This window comes from Schistocerca nitens, chromosome 10, assembly GCF_023898315.1.
Source record: "Schistocerca nitens isolate TAMUIC-IGC-003100 chromosome 10, iqSchNite1.1, whole genome shotgun sequence".
Taxonomy (NCBI): Eukaryota; Metazoa; Arthropoda; class Insecta; order Orthoptera; family Acrididae; genus Schistocerca; species Schistocerca nitens.
The window spans coordinates 119242642-119257303 of record NC_064623.1 but is presented as its reverse complement, the minus strand read 5'-3'; the positions used below and the strand labels follow the sequence as shown (position 1 = coordinate 119257303).

The following is a 14662-nucleotide window of genomic DNA, read 5'->3' as shown; positions in this document are numbered from 1 at the left end:
GTTTGTAGTAGCCAACCCGCACTCCTATTTTTTTATTCATTATTAAACCTACTCCTGCATTACCCCTATTTGATTTTGTATTTATAACCCTGTAATCACCTGACCAAAAGTCTTGTTCCTCCTGCCACCGAACTTCACTAATTCCCACTATATCTAACTTTAACCTGTCCATTTCCCTTTTTAAATTTTCTAACCTACCTGCCCGATTAAGGGATCTGACATTCCACGCTCCGATCCGTAGAACGCCAGTTTTCTTTCTCCTGATAACGACGTCCTCTTGATTAGTCCCCGCCCGGAGATCCGAATGGGGGACTATTTTACCTCCAAAATATTTTACCCAAGAGAACGCCATCATCATTTAACCGTACAGTAAGGCTGCATGCCCACGGGAAAAATTACGGCTGTAGTTTCCCCATGCTTTCAGACGTTCGCAGTATGAGCGCAGTAAGGCCGTTTTGCTTGATGTTACAAGGCCAGATCAGTCAACCACCCAGACTGCCCCATCAACTATTGAAAAGGCTGCTGCTCCTCTTCAGGAACCATCTACATCTACATACATACTCCGTAATCTACCATACGGTGCATGGCGGAGGGTACCTCGTACCACAACTAGCATCTTATCTCCCTGTTCATTTCCGTAACACTCGCGTGATGATCGAACCTACCAGTTACAAATCTAGCAGCCCGCGTCTGAATTGCTTCTATGTCCTCTCTCAATCCGACCTGATAGGGATCCCAAACGCTCGAGCAGTACTCAAGAATAGGTCTTATTAGTGTTTTATAAGCGGTCTCCTTTACAGATGAATCACATCTTCCCAAAATTCTACCAATGAACCGAAGACGACTATCCGCCTTCCCCACAACTGACATTACATGCTTGTCCCACTTAATATCGCTCTGCAATGTTATGCCCAAATATTTAATCGACGTGACTGTGTCAAGCGCTACACTACTAATGGAGTATTCAAACTTTACGGGATTCTTTTTCCTATTCATCTGCATTAATTTACATTTATCTATATTTGGAGTTAGCTGCCATTCTTCACACCAATCACAAATCCTCTCCAAGTCATCTTGTATCCTCCTACAGTCACTCAACAACGACACCTTCCCGTACATCACAGCATCATCAGAAAACAACGCACATTGCTATCCACTCTATCCAAAAGATCATTTATGTAGATAGAAAACAACAGCGGACCTACCACACTTCCCTGGGGCACTCCAGATGATACCCTCACCTCCAATGAACACTCACCATCGAGGACAACGTACTGGGTTCTATTACTTAAGATGTCTTCGAGCCACTCACATATTTGGGAACCAATCCCATATGCTCGTACCTTAGTTAGGGCACCGAGTCAAACGCTTTCTGGAAGTCGAGGAATACGCCATCCGTCTGATACCCTTCATCCATGTTTCGCAAGATATCATGTGAAATAAGGGCGAGTTGCGTTTCGCAACTAAAGCCGTGCTGATGCATGCACAGCAACTTCTCTGTCTCAAGGAAATTCATTGTATTCGAACTGAGAATATGTTCGAGAATCCTGCAACAAACCGATGTTAAGGATATTGGTCTGTAATTTTGAGGATCCGTCCTTCTACCCTTCTTATACAGAGGCGTCCCCTGCGCTTTTTTCCAGTCACTCTGAACTTGGGCAAGAGATTCGCTATAAATAATGCTATCACACGTTTGTCTGGCCTCTAAACAGATGCCCTCCGTTGTGGTTGCACCTGTATCGCTGAGGCACTCCAGCTTTCCCGCCGACGTCAAGGCCCATGATTCATGGGTCGCTGGGGGACGGGGTGGGGGGGGGGGGGAGGGGGGGAGGGGGGCTTGATCTATATACTCTCAATAATAACAGAATACTAAAGGCTCTGAGCACTATGAGACTTAACATCTGAGGTCATCAGTCCCCTAGAACTTAGAACTACTTAAACCTAACTAACCTAAGGACATCACACACATCCATGCCCGAGTCAGGATTCGAACCTGCGACCGTAGCGGTCGCGCAGTTCCAGACTGAAGCGCCTCTAACCGCTTGGCCACACCGACCGGCTAACAGAATAGTGATTGATATTTAAATATATACTTTTTTGTACTGTACTCAATGCTTTCTGAACAAAATTTGGAAATAAAAATAACAGGAAAGGAGCCCTTTAAACTGTATTGCGAGATTATTTGTCTAAAAGTAAAAAAATGAAACAGATTAGATGCCCTTTTAAAAATTCTCGGCATCGTGTACAGCAAATGAGATGCCGACTGAGAATTTAAAGTTCAATGCTTAACATCGAATTTTGGAATTTTACAGAGTACTAGAGAATATTTTTCTGGTGGAATTTCACTCAGTTATCTCCTTACGTCACTAACGTATATGCATCTCAGCTGCTGTACATAATTTCGAGCATCATTCAAAGAAAATTCAAATGTTTTTCTAATAGTCTAATATATTTTATTTCCTAGCATTAGATAAGTCACTTCACAAAACATATGAAACATTGTTTTGGATTCTTTTATCTTTGTTTTAGAATCCTTATCTTTACCATTGTCAGTCAGCATTTTATATTGCTCCATATCTGCCATCTTTGGTTATTTTGCTGTCCAAGTATCAAAACACCAGTTTTAGAAAGTTAGTTACTAATCTGGTTCCTCAGCATCGTCTAAAGTAAGTAAGCTGTACTCAAGTATCCTTGTTACTTTTGATGATAGTCGCACTCTAACCTTTCAAGACAATATTCATTCCGTTCAGCTACTACTCTAAGTTCTTTGCAGTATGCGGCAGAATTACAGTCCTCTGGCAGACTTGAAATATTTCGTTACTTCTCTCTGAACTTTAATTTCCTCTTCAAATATCTGGTATGTTTCCTTCACAATTTTTTCAGTGTTCAGACTGAGAAGCATGAGTGATAAGCTTCATCGGTGTCGCCATTCTCAACCAGTGTTTCCATTTCGTATATCTTAACATTTGGCCGCGCAGGGTAGCTGCGCAGTCTATGGCGCCTTGTACGAGCTGTGCGGCTACCCCCGTCGGAGGTTCAAGTCCTCCCTCGGGCATGGGTGTATGTGTGTTGTCCTTTGCGTAAGTTACATTAAGTAGTGAGAAAGCTTAGGGACCTATGACCTTAGCAGTTCGGTCCCATAATACCTTACCACAAATTTGCAAATTTTTTTCTTAACATTTGTAGTTGCAGACTGCTTTCACTCCCTCTATTTCATCCCTGCTACCCTCAGAATTTCAAAGAGTATAGGCTAGCCAACATTGTCAATAGTGTTCTCTGGATCTAGAAATGTTAAAAATAAACGTAGGTTTGCATTTCTTGGACCAATCTTCTAAGATACATCGCAGCGTCAATATTGCCTCGTGTGCTCCAACATTTCTCAAGTACTGTGATAAACCTTTTGCATTTCTTTTATGTTTTCGTCTGCTTTAAAGGCAAAGAGAAAAGATGAAACGGTAGCCAATCGTAGAACCTATGCCTACCGTCAGTTATTTTTGATTTTCAATTGTTAAAAAAGAGAGGAGTTTTTCTTGTAACTGGAGGAGGAAGGAAGGATTCGCGCTCAGCTAGTGAACGAGTGAGAAGCACGCCATTTTTAACGAGTAATTGTAGACCGCTATGAATAAGTGAGGAGTATGTATTTCATATGTACATCGTTTAGAAAAATACAGTATTGTTTTATTAACAGAACGGTCGTGTGAGTTGTTATTTTAAATAGTACGATAATTACAAGAACTGAAGCCCACCTGTGTACTTTGGAAAATTACGAAGATCCGATAAGCTCAATGGGAACACGGTCAAGACTTCAAAGGTGAACACGGCGACCAAACGTAGCATTATAAAGAATGATAAGCACAAATCTACAGCGGAGAAATTCACTACTTCGCCCTGCAAAATAATATGAACTAATACGAACTTATTTCCAGGCATAGCTCAGCTTATTGTGCTTGTCGTTCATGACGAAAAATTAATATCATTAATTCAATACATTTTAAAAAAGCCACGCATATCAACATTTTATTATCATATATTCCATTATTTTATTATATTATACTACCCAAACTGACCTTCGACGAGGTCCTTTCTTCGGCAAATAATTAGTCTCAGTATTTTTCAACATCCGAAGGTGGATTAAATCGTGAATTAATAATGTGTGAGTGATATGTCAATTTCCAGATCACTTTATGCAAGAGACTACCTAAATGGAACCAACAAAATCCCACTGTCATGCCATTAAATGAAAAATCTAATTTATCACGGATTTCTTCCGCTGTGACCTCGCACCATATTTAGCTACCATCTTCTTCTCCTTGTGCAGCTTCAGGGTTAGGCGTCCAGCCTGTTCTGGCCTATCTTATTCTCGGTCTTCCCACACATCTCTTGCCCTGTGGTCTATCATCCATTGCTAGTTTAGGAAGTCTTTGTGGTGATTTACGAAGTACATTTTCTCTCCATTTGTATTTGAATTGCATTGCCTTTTGGATTGAATCACTAGTTCTTTCCCTATTACTTCATGTCAAGTTTTTATCCCCTACTGTGGCCTTTCACTGATCTTAGAAATTTCATTTTTGATGCATCTATTTCCCGTAAATCTTTGTTTAGCAGCGATTAAATTTCTGCGCCACGTAATAAAGTGGGAACCGTCATGATAATATAACATTTCAGTTGTGTCTCATTCTTTCTTTTACTCTTAGTAATCTCCTTACTGTACCACATTTGCGCTCGTAAGTATTAGTTTTTTTCTGTATATTCGTATCTTGATGATATGATATTTCACATCCCAAACACTTCAAACAGGCTACCTGCTCTATACGTTTATAACTGAGGACTATTTTTGTTCCTGGTGAGAGAATACCTATAAAGGTATTTAGTCAGATTATAGCTTGCACTTTTCTCGTTTAGTTTATGTAATGCAATTTGTAATTTATCTTCACTGTCTTGTATGATAACTTAATTATTCAAGATTAAAATTGTTGTTGATATACACTGAACAGCCAAAGAAACTGGTACACCTGAATAATATCGTTTAGGGCACTGCGAACATGCTGAAGTGCCGCAACATGACGCGGCATGGACTCGACTTATCTCTGAAGTAGCGCTGGGGGGAATTGACACCATGAGTCCCCAAGGCAGTCTATAAATCCGTAAGAGAACGAAGGAGTGGAGATCTCTTCTAAACAGCACGTTGCAAAGCATCCCAGATACGCTAAATAATGTTCGTGCCTGGGGAATTTGGTGGCCAGTGGATGTGTTTAAACTCAGAACAGTGTTCCTGTAGACACTGTGTAGCATTCTGGACGTGTGGGGTCTCGTATTGTCCTGCTCGAGTCGCCCAAGTCCGTCGGAATGCAGAATGGATATGAATGGATGCAGGTGATCAGGCAGGATGCTTACCTGCGTGTCACCTGTCACAGACGTATCTACACATATCAGGGGTCCCATATCACTCTAACTACACACGCCCCACACCATGAACAGTCCCCTGCTGACAAGCAGGGTCATGGACTGATGAGGTGGTCTCCATATCCGTACACGTCCATCTGCTCACCACAGTTTCAAACAATATTCGTCCGACCAGGCAACATGTTTCCGGTCACCAACAGTCCAATGTCGGTGTTTACTGGCCAGGTGAGGCGTAAAGCTTTGTGACGTGCAGTCATCAAGGGTACACGAGAGAGCCTTCGGCTCCGAAAGCCCATATCGATGATGTTTCGTCGAATGGTTCGCACGCGGACACTTGTTGACGACCCAGCATTGAAATCTGCAGCAATTTGCGGAAGGGTCGCACTTCTGTCGCGTTGAACGATTGTCTTCAGTCGTCGTTGGTCCCGTTCTCGCAGGATCTTTTTCCGGCCGCAGCGATGTGTAAGATTTGCTGTTTTAGCGAATTCCTGATATTCACCGTACACTCGTGAAATGTTCGTAGGGGAAAATCCCCACTTCATCGCTACCTTGGAGATACTGTGTCCCGTGGTTCGTGGACCGACTATAGCACCACGTTCAAACTCGCGCCACTCGTGAAATGGTCGTAGGGGAGAATCCCCTCTTCATCGCTACCTCAGAGATACTGTGTCCCGTGGCTCGTGGACCGACTATCGCACCATGTTCAAGCTCACTTAAATCTTGATAACATGGCATTGTAGCAGCAGTAACCGATCTAACAACTGCGCAAGACACTTGTTGGCTAATACAGGCGTTACCGACCGCAGCACCGTATTCTGCCTGTTTGCATATCTTTTTATTTGATTACGGTGCAAAGAGTCTAAGCGGGCCAAAGACGAGCGGAGAATCATTCTAGCGACGAAGGAAGGAACGGAGGAAGGTTGGGGTTTATCGTCCTGTCGACAAGGTGGTCATTGCCCGCCCGGCTAGGCGCGCGTTCTGAAGCGCTGGTTCTCGAGCGGGAAGGCGTGCCGGTCACAGGCACCAATACGGCCGGCGCATTAGTGTCGAGTAGAGACGGGTAGTTCGCGAACGAACGGGTGCAAAGGAACGGTTCACCAAGATGAAGGAAAGGACCGAGGAACGAATTCCAAGGAACGATCGATTCATAGTTAATTTCGGTCGCGGCGGTCTACTTATAGTACTCGGCAACGAGGAACGATCGGTTCATAGTTCACTAGTTAACTTCGATCGCGGCGGTCACTTCGGCAGTTCTCGTTCCAGCCTCAGTCGCGTGCTCGTCTCAGTCTCGGTCTCCCTCGGCCGCATTCGTCGTTCTTCGCATGACCACCTGTCTCAGTTCCACTGCCGACTGCTCCTAGTTAGTTCAGTATCCAGTTGTTCGCTTCATTCACTGCGCTCGCCCATTTTACATGTGTTCCAAACTGTTCTTGCACTTAGTTCTGGCTATTCAGTGTCCACGACCGGTAATCGAAAGGTATTTTATAGTTACGTAAATTACATAAAAATTACGTTGTATGTAATAGGTACGTCTTTTCAGGTAACAAAAGGGCATATCAGCTCACTTCATTATATCGATGAACAGCAGAAGACATAACAAGGCAAGTCTTTTTTTTTGTTTTTTTACTTATATATTATTTGGTTTCATCGACTTGTTTTAGCAGGTAACTTTCAATTATTTGCTTAATTTTTAGTGCAAGAAAATTCATATAAAACGATTTTCGTGTATCTTTCGTATACAAAACATCACATTTAGGAAGGCTCTAATTATTTTTAAGTTTGGTTGTTTCAATTTGCATTATCTGCTAGTTTGGTTTCTTTTAAAAAAAAGTGGGTTGTGGGTCATTTTGGCTCAGTTGGAAAAGCGGTGCCTCTCCATTTGAAAAGAGATAGATTGCCAAAAATCGTATTTGCTTAATATCTCAATAACATTTGTTCAGAAGGAGCTTTCAAACCAAAAACTTTATTACTGCGAACTTAATTATTTTTATTATTATTGTTGCATTAACTTTAATAATGGAATATAAAAACCTAATTTTTACTAAGCGTGTGACGCAAGTATGAGAAAACCACAATTTATTTTATGCTTCCATAAAGTCTCTGCTTCGCATACGAACTCAGAGACAACGTAAAGTACATATAGCGTGTAAACGATTATTGTTTACAACGTAGCATAGCTATGTAGTGGAAGTCGAAACGAAGAATTTTAGACAAGACCCTTGTGGTCTATTAAGTTGGGAAACAGCCACCAACAGGTTTACAAGATTACATGAGCTATAGCCCATGCGCGTCGCGTGAGATTTTCATGTTTTCTTCTTCAGCTCTCTACACATCGTCATCGATTGTTTCCCAATTGTTGCTTGCATTAGCTTCTTATTTCTTCACTGCCTAGTTATTACATGTTTGTCTGTTTGTTCTATCTGCTCGTAATGGGCAACACATCGCCCGTAATTGGAGAGCAGTCTGTACTCGGGGCCTGTTTTCCGTGCACCACCCCATATTATTTCCCTGCGATCAGCCACACAAGGCAACGGTTGGCTAAACGAGAGGTTCTGTAGAATCACAGAAATTACTTCTAAAAGTGTGTAAGAATTCTGTAATGAATAAAAACTCTATACTCCAGGGGAGATGCAAGTGCCCCCTCTTGGTGCCCTCCATCCTTCAGTCACCTACACTACTAGTTTTCAGTTTTTCATAAGAACCATATACCAAGCACAAATGAACGGTGAAGAGTAAAAATGAACGGTTCCCAAAAAGGAACGATCAGCAGTGAACTAGTTCCCAAAGATGACCGAGTTTGCCCATCTCTAGTGTCGAGGTCCGGTGTGCTGGCCAGCCTGTGGATAGTTTTTAAGGCGGTTTTCCATCTGCCTCTGCGAATGCGGGCTGGTTCCGCTTATCCGCCTCAGTTACTCTGTGTCGGCGATTGCTGACAAACACTGTCTCCACGTACGCGTAGACCATAATTACTCTATCACCAAAACATTGGGGTTACACTCGTCTGGTATGAGACTTCCCGGGGTGGTGGGGGGCGGACGGGGGGGGGGGGGGGGGGGAAGGGTTGAAGGTGCACTGGAGATCGAAGGTCGAATCGCACAATAACCCTGGATTCGGCGTGGGGCGGTGGTGTAGTGGATCGACTGTGACCTGTTGTGGTTTTGCGAACCACTGACGGCTGCGGCGGGACGAAGCCTCTCCGTCGGTTCTACGTCCTCGGTTCAATACACAATGCACACACGTGGTCATTAGAGACGGAACACAAGCTGGAATAGATTCAAAGATGAGGCAGGAAATCGTCAGTGCTCTTGTAAAGATGCCATCCTGGTATTTACCAGGTGCGACGTAGAGAAATTGTGACAAACCAAAATTTGGATGGCTGGACAAAGATCTGCGACTTCGTCGTCCAGAATGCGATTCCAGTCTGCTGACCACTGGGCCACCTCTCTAGGTATCTAACGACGATACATACAGCTACAAATGGAGAAATCCAGTGACGTAAGCGTTTCTGAAAAAAGCGCAGATAGTGCCCGGCGCATGGTCACAGCGAAGCTGCTTAGATGTTGGCCTGCTATTATCGTAAGCGCCTGCTGAACTGTGGCTGAAGCACTGTAACACCATGAGTAGGCCACAATGTTTTGCATGTTCACATCTCATCACGTGACGTGGAGGACGGAGATTTACCCTCTCTGTATGGTAGGATAGGCGGCGATTTGTGGCATATCTGACGACTGAGAACAATGGTGGTGCAGGCATGAGGCTTTCAGAACACACGGTTCAGCAGACACTGGTGATCGTGGTCCTCGCAGCAGACGAATCCCCTCTTGTTCACATAGTGTTCAAGGGATATCGTCAAATATGATTGCAGAGTGCACCGGAGATTGACCCGTTCATGAATGCAAACATCAAGTCGGATCAATCACATTTTTTTTTACATCTGTCAATGAGCCTGTCCGGGTATGTCATCGTATGTGTAAATGGATTCCTTCAGCATACAAACACGAGGCCGATGTAGGCATTATTATGCTGTGTGGGACAATCAACAAGGCTTCTGGAGGACCTGTAATGGCAATTGAATACACTGCTGACCACGTGTACATAATTGTAGACCACTCGCCTTGATGCTTGATGGCTTCCCTGACGGCGATGGCATCTACCGACAGGATAAATGCCCGCGTAAAAAGGTCAGAGTAGTACTACAGTAATCGGAGGATTGTGACAGTGACCTCAGGTTGATGTATTGTCCATAAAATATGCGTGATCTGAACTTCTTTTATAAACGTCTCTACCTATTGTTTTTATAAACCCAGGCTTTTCTCCGATCACTTCTAATAAATAAATTAAATGGAGATATTTTTGAAAAATCAAATAAATAAGAGAACTACGTAAATACTACAGGAACGTCTCCATTATTTACTGGTAACATTTTTTCATATTTCCCTCCAGTTCTACTAGATCTTATCCACCGTAGAGCATCACAGGTTTAATGTATGTAGCTAAGAAGATTAGCACAGCCATAAGAAGAAGTTAGTCATCCACGCCAATAGGCACCACAGACAGCAAGTGAAAGAACAAATATTATACGAGGCACCAGTTCAGTCTGTGGTGTTACGTTTTGATCAACAATTTATTTACTGACCGTGTTTAGGAACTCACATAAAATCTTCAACATTCGTTCAAGCAAGCTTAATAACTTCATTATATATACTCTTCGTATTTATCCTATTGCGGATTTATTTATTTTTTTTATTTTTTACTTTATTTCATTTCGGTCCCCCCCTCCCCCGACGGATGGAGGCGGGCTGGCGGCAGCGTAGTAGGCCGCTCTACAGCCTACAGAAAAATTGAAAAACATAATGAGAATATAAACAAACAATAAAAACAGGTGATAAAATTGTGACATTGTAAAAAACTGCAAAATGGCGGAGAGTTGTGAAATTTAAAATATAAAAAAGCGGCGTTGATGATGCGGAAGAAGACACACACTAAGTAGACAGGCACAATTAAATAAAAACACGGCGACAGTCTGGTTTCTGTTCGCACGAGATAAAAAACACAATTACCGACAGTATGGTGACTGTTCGCAACTCTGACAGGGGACGCACAACAATGAACAAACACTTTAAACAGCACTATAGAGGCGACACGGTGGCAGATGCGGACGGGGTGAGGGGGGAATCCTATGGCGTTTGCCCACTCATCCAATATAGGGTGCCTAGGAAGCTGTTTACGAGGATCGCTAGGCAGCAATTCAAGAAAATTAATATGGTTGGGAGCAGAACCCAGGCGCTGCTGGAGTGGAAGGCTGAGCAACAAATTGAGGATAGAATATAAATTTTAATTTATTGCGCAATAAAAGTAATGCAAGGTACTGGTAACAACAGATTGACATATAACTTGTTCGATTTAAATATACATCAGCTGATTTAACAGGAATCATCAACAAGGTATCTAATATCAAAGCATCTGCAAATATGAGATTTTAACCTTTCCCAAAATTGTAACGCCTGTAAAATGTTATTACGAAACACAGAAAAGTACCAAACTAGTCATTGTATTTAAGCCTTACATAACCTAATGGGCACAATGGCTTACAGGAAATAATATCACAGACATATAGCAATATCTGCCCACTACAGCACTGTCTTACGTGACCGTGTGTGCCTAAATGATTCACAGAACCAACTCATATAGTTAAGTGGTAAATATTACCCACAATGGCGCTTGCGTTATAATCTTACGTAGCACACCGATTTACCAAGACAATACAATTAATGCCAAGTACAGTCTGGTCCAGAAAAGCGAGTGCCCTACCACTGATTATGTTGTGTTAGCGGAAGAGCTAACACCGTGCTACGAGTGGAGGCCGAAATGCACGCGTTTTAGTTCACGCAGGCTGGCGTGAGGTCTGGAACATGACAAGGAATGAGAATTCAGAAAGCGGACGTAATTAGTTTGATACTTAACTTTAATCCCTTAATGATGAACGTCGATCTTGATGGTACATGATTCACAATATTATCTGTTCAGAATACATTCTTGAAGTAATTATAGTAACTGAATATAGCGCCTTGCTAGGTCGTAGCAAATGACGTAGCTGAAGGCTATGCTAAACTGTCGTCTCTGCAAATGACAGCGTATGTAGGCAGTGAACCATCGCTAGCAAAGTCGGCTGTACAACTCGGGCGAGTGCTAGGGAGTCTCTCTAGAGTAGACCGGCCGTGTGGCGGCGCTAGGTCTGCAATCACTGATAGTGGCGACACGCGGGTCCGACTCATACTAACGGACCGCGGCCGATTTAAAGGCTACCACCAAGCAAGTGTGGTGTATGGCGGTGACACCACAAATTAAACTACTCAGAATCAGTAATGAACTGTTTTACAAGGCAAGCACATTCAGTTCAGACAAGTTAACAAGACACTGCCTCCATTTGAATTTTACCACAGAAATCCATCAATAGTCGTAGGTCAACAGGTAAACAGTGTTGTCACAGCAGACTTGAATTTTACTTGACTAGCGTGACAATTTGGGCGTCCCTTAACTGCCATAAGTTCAGTAACGAACTGAAATGCAATTTAAAGACACTCAAGTAAGGGTATTGTGAAACACTTCATCAACAATTTAAGCAAAATCGCCCACATAGGCACTCCAGTTCATGTGTAAATCAACCAGGACACAAGTCAGTATTTCGAGACGCGACGTGGGAACACTCACTGCTCAGCAGCGCAAGCCAGAATCCGACGGAAAGAAGTCTCGCTGTAACTCCACCAGATGAAGATGCACCAAACTAACAGCTCACCTTTAACAATATTAATCCAAATGCCGCTAATAAGGTAATGGCCAGAATAACACCAGCCCGTAGCCACTGCATGAGGAAGGTTGAACTCATAAACAGAACGAACGACAGCGAGTCACTGCAGCACCTCCAGTTCGGCTGCTCGGGCGGCCCCAGTGCAACTGCCACACACACACCACTTGCCGACGCGACTTCCGCGGTCTTCCGGCGTCGCTCCGCCCAGGCCTGCTCGTCTCTCCCTCCCGAGACTCCATTTGGGCTTCCCGCACGGAATCCCAGAGGGCGCACCAACCCGCGCACCGCAAAGCGAATCAAAAGAGATAGAACACACTACACCGGAACACTCAAATTGCAGGAGCACACGGCACACAAATCGTATTAATGGAACTTCCTGGCAGATTAAAACTGTGTGCCGGGCCGAGACTCGAGCTCGGGACCTTTGCGTTTCACGAGCGCAATATCCTTTCTTTCAGGAGTGCTGGTTCTGCAAGGTTCGCAGGAGAGCTTCTGTAAAGTTTGGAAGGTAGGAGACGAGGTTCTGGCAGAAGTAGAGCTGTGGGGACGGGGCGTGAGTCGTGCTTGGGTAGCTCAGTTGGTAGAGCACTTGCCCGAAAAAGGCAAAGGTCCCGAGTTCGAGCCTCGGTCCGGCACAGTTTTAATCCGCCAGGAAGTTTCATATCAGCGCACACTCCGCTGCAGAGTGAAAATCTCATTCTCGTATTAATGGAGTTTATTACAGTAAGTTAAATTGACAATACTTAACTTTGCGTATTTACAAAGGTGTGTCGCAAGCAAATGATGACATTCAAATAATCAATGCCTTTGCTATACAGAATTTCAACGCAAGTCACTGCTGTAGCGTTTGTATGACGGCTCGTTCTCCACTCCTTGCGTCTAGGAGCCGCGGTGGTTATATCTTCTTCGAGTAGAGGCCGCTCCTGTCTCGGTGTCGTCCTAAAGAGGCGTTCGTCAGCGTAGTATTGGCTGACGTCGTCTCACAGACATCTCTGCTCTTCAGTTCCTGATCGTCGTGAAGGTGCTTGCCGTTATGCCGGAACCTTTTCCCCATATTAATTTCTGAATATGTTGTTGCACGTTCACATATCAACACGAAAGAGAATAGCTCGTTCGAGGAAAGCAGGGAAACTTACGGTGTTTAAAGTCTTCAATACGGTCTGCTGTTAGCTAAACAAAATATGGCTACGTGTGGATTCCTATCGTGGGGTTTCCTACAAGGCTGCAGCAGGTAGCGAAGCTGTCCCGAACAACCGGTTCCCTAACGAGGTGTTTGCGTACTGAGCCTCCCCCGCTGCTTGTCTGCCCCAGTCGCTCACCCTCAGTGCAGGTGTTGTCACAGTTTCTCAGACAGTGTCGTCGTTGATGAGCATCAATAATTTCGCAAAGTTAACTTGCCGATTCTGGAGTTTCGTCATATATGTCATGCAAAACTAATTGGCGGATCTCATTAACAAATGTACCCTTTTAACGGTATTTCTTAAGTTCTAACACACAATCTGCTTTTTATTGAATTTTTATCTCAACAAAACTGAAGTTTTACTTGGTAAATTTCTTATATAACATGGTCACTCGTCCTGTGAAGCTTACAGAACTTTTGGTGAGGAACGCGGAATGAGGACTCAGACAGCTGGTTGCCCAGTTTTCTGTCATAGTCTTTTAAACACGAACATATTTGCCTTCATTGTGCTCCAACAGGAGCATTTTTCAGCTGATTATTATGTAGTTCATTTTATAAAGATGAAATTCCAACTAGATGAACTTTGGTGGAGTCATCTGTATTAAGCAACGAATTTTATCATATGTAGACATCAAGAACAATACTCTAGTTATCGAGACTTTAAACGCCGCATCGAACCATAGGAAAATATTCTGTAATTTCTTTCAGATGAACACGCCCATTGTCCCGTAAATCTTTATCTAATTACTAACAGAAACCCGGCGTTGCCCAGATATTTATTCGTCCCAGTTTTATGTCAGCTCATCCCCTCCTCCCTCATCTCTCTTGTCCACATAGTCCTGCCTCGTCTCTCTATCCACCTCCTCCTTCCGCCCATCCGTCTCTCTTTCCATCTCCTCCATCTATCCCCTCTCTCTCATAACACTCCCTCCTCCTTTCCATCCTCCTCTCCTTCTCCATCCATCTTCCCGTCTCTGTCCACCTCCTCCTCCGCTTTTGGTAATAGTACATCAAATTCACAATAACACCCCTAATTTATGTATTTATTACAGTTTTCCATTAGTCATTCATCACCTTCCCCCTTTCTCTGGCCGGCCGTAGTGGCCGAGCGGTTCTAGGCGCTACAGTCTGGAATCGCGCGACCGCTACGATCGCAGGTTCGAATCCTGCCTCGGGCATGGATGTGTGTGATGTCCTTAGGTTAGTTAGGTTTAAGTAGTTCTAAGTTCTAGGGGACTTATGACCTCAGCAGTTGAGTCCCATAGTGCTCA

At 43.6% G+C, this 14662-nt stretch overlaps 1 non-coding gene across 1 annotated transcript; it reads left to right on the top strand.

The window, feature by feature from the left end:
• Positions 1 to 12772: 12772 nt before the first annotated feature.
• On the top strand, positions 12773 to 12847 carry Trnaf-aaa (transfer RNA phenylalanine (anticodon AAA)). Its single transcript has one exon. It is a non-coding gene; the product is annotated as a tRNA-Phe (tRNA).
• The last annotated feature ends 1815 nt before the right edge of the window (positions 12848 to 14662 follow it).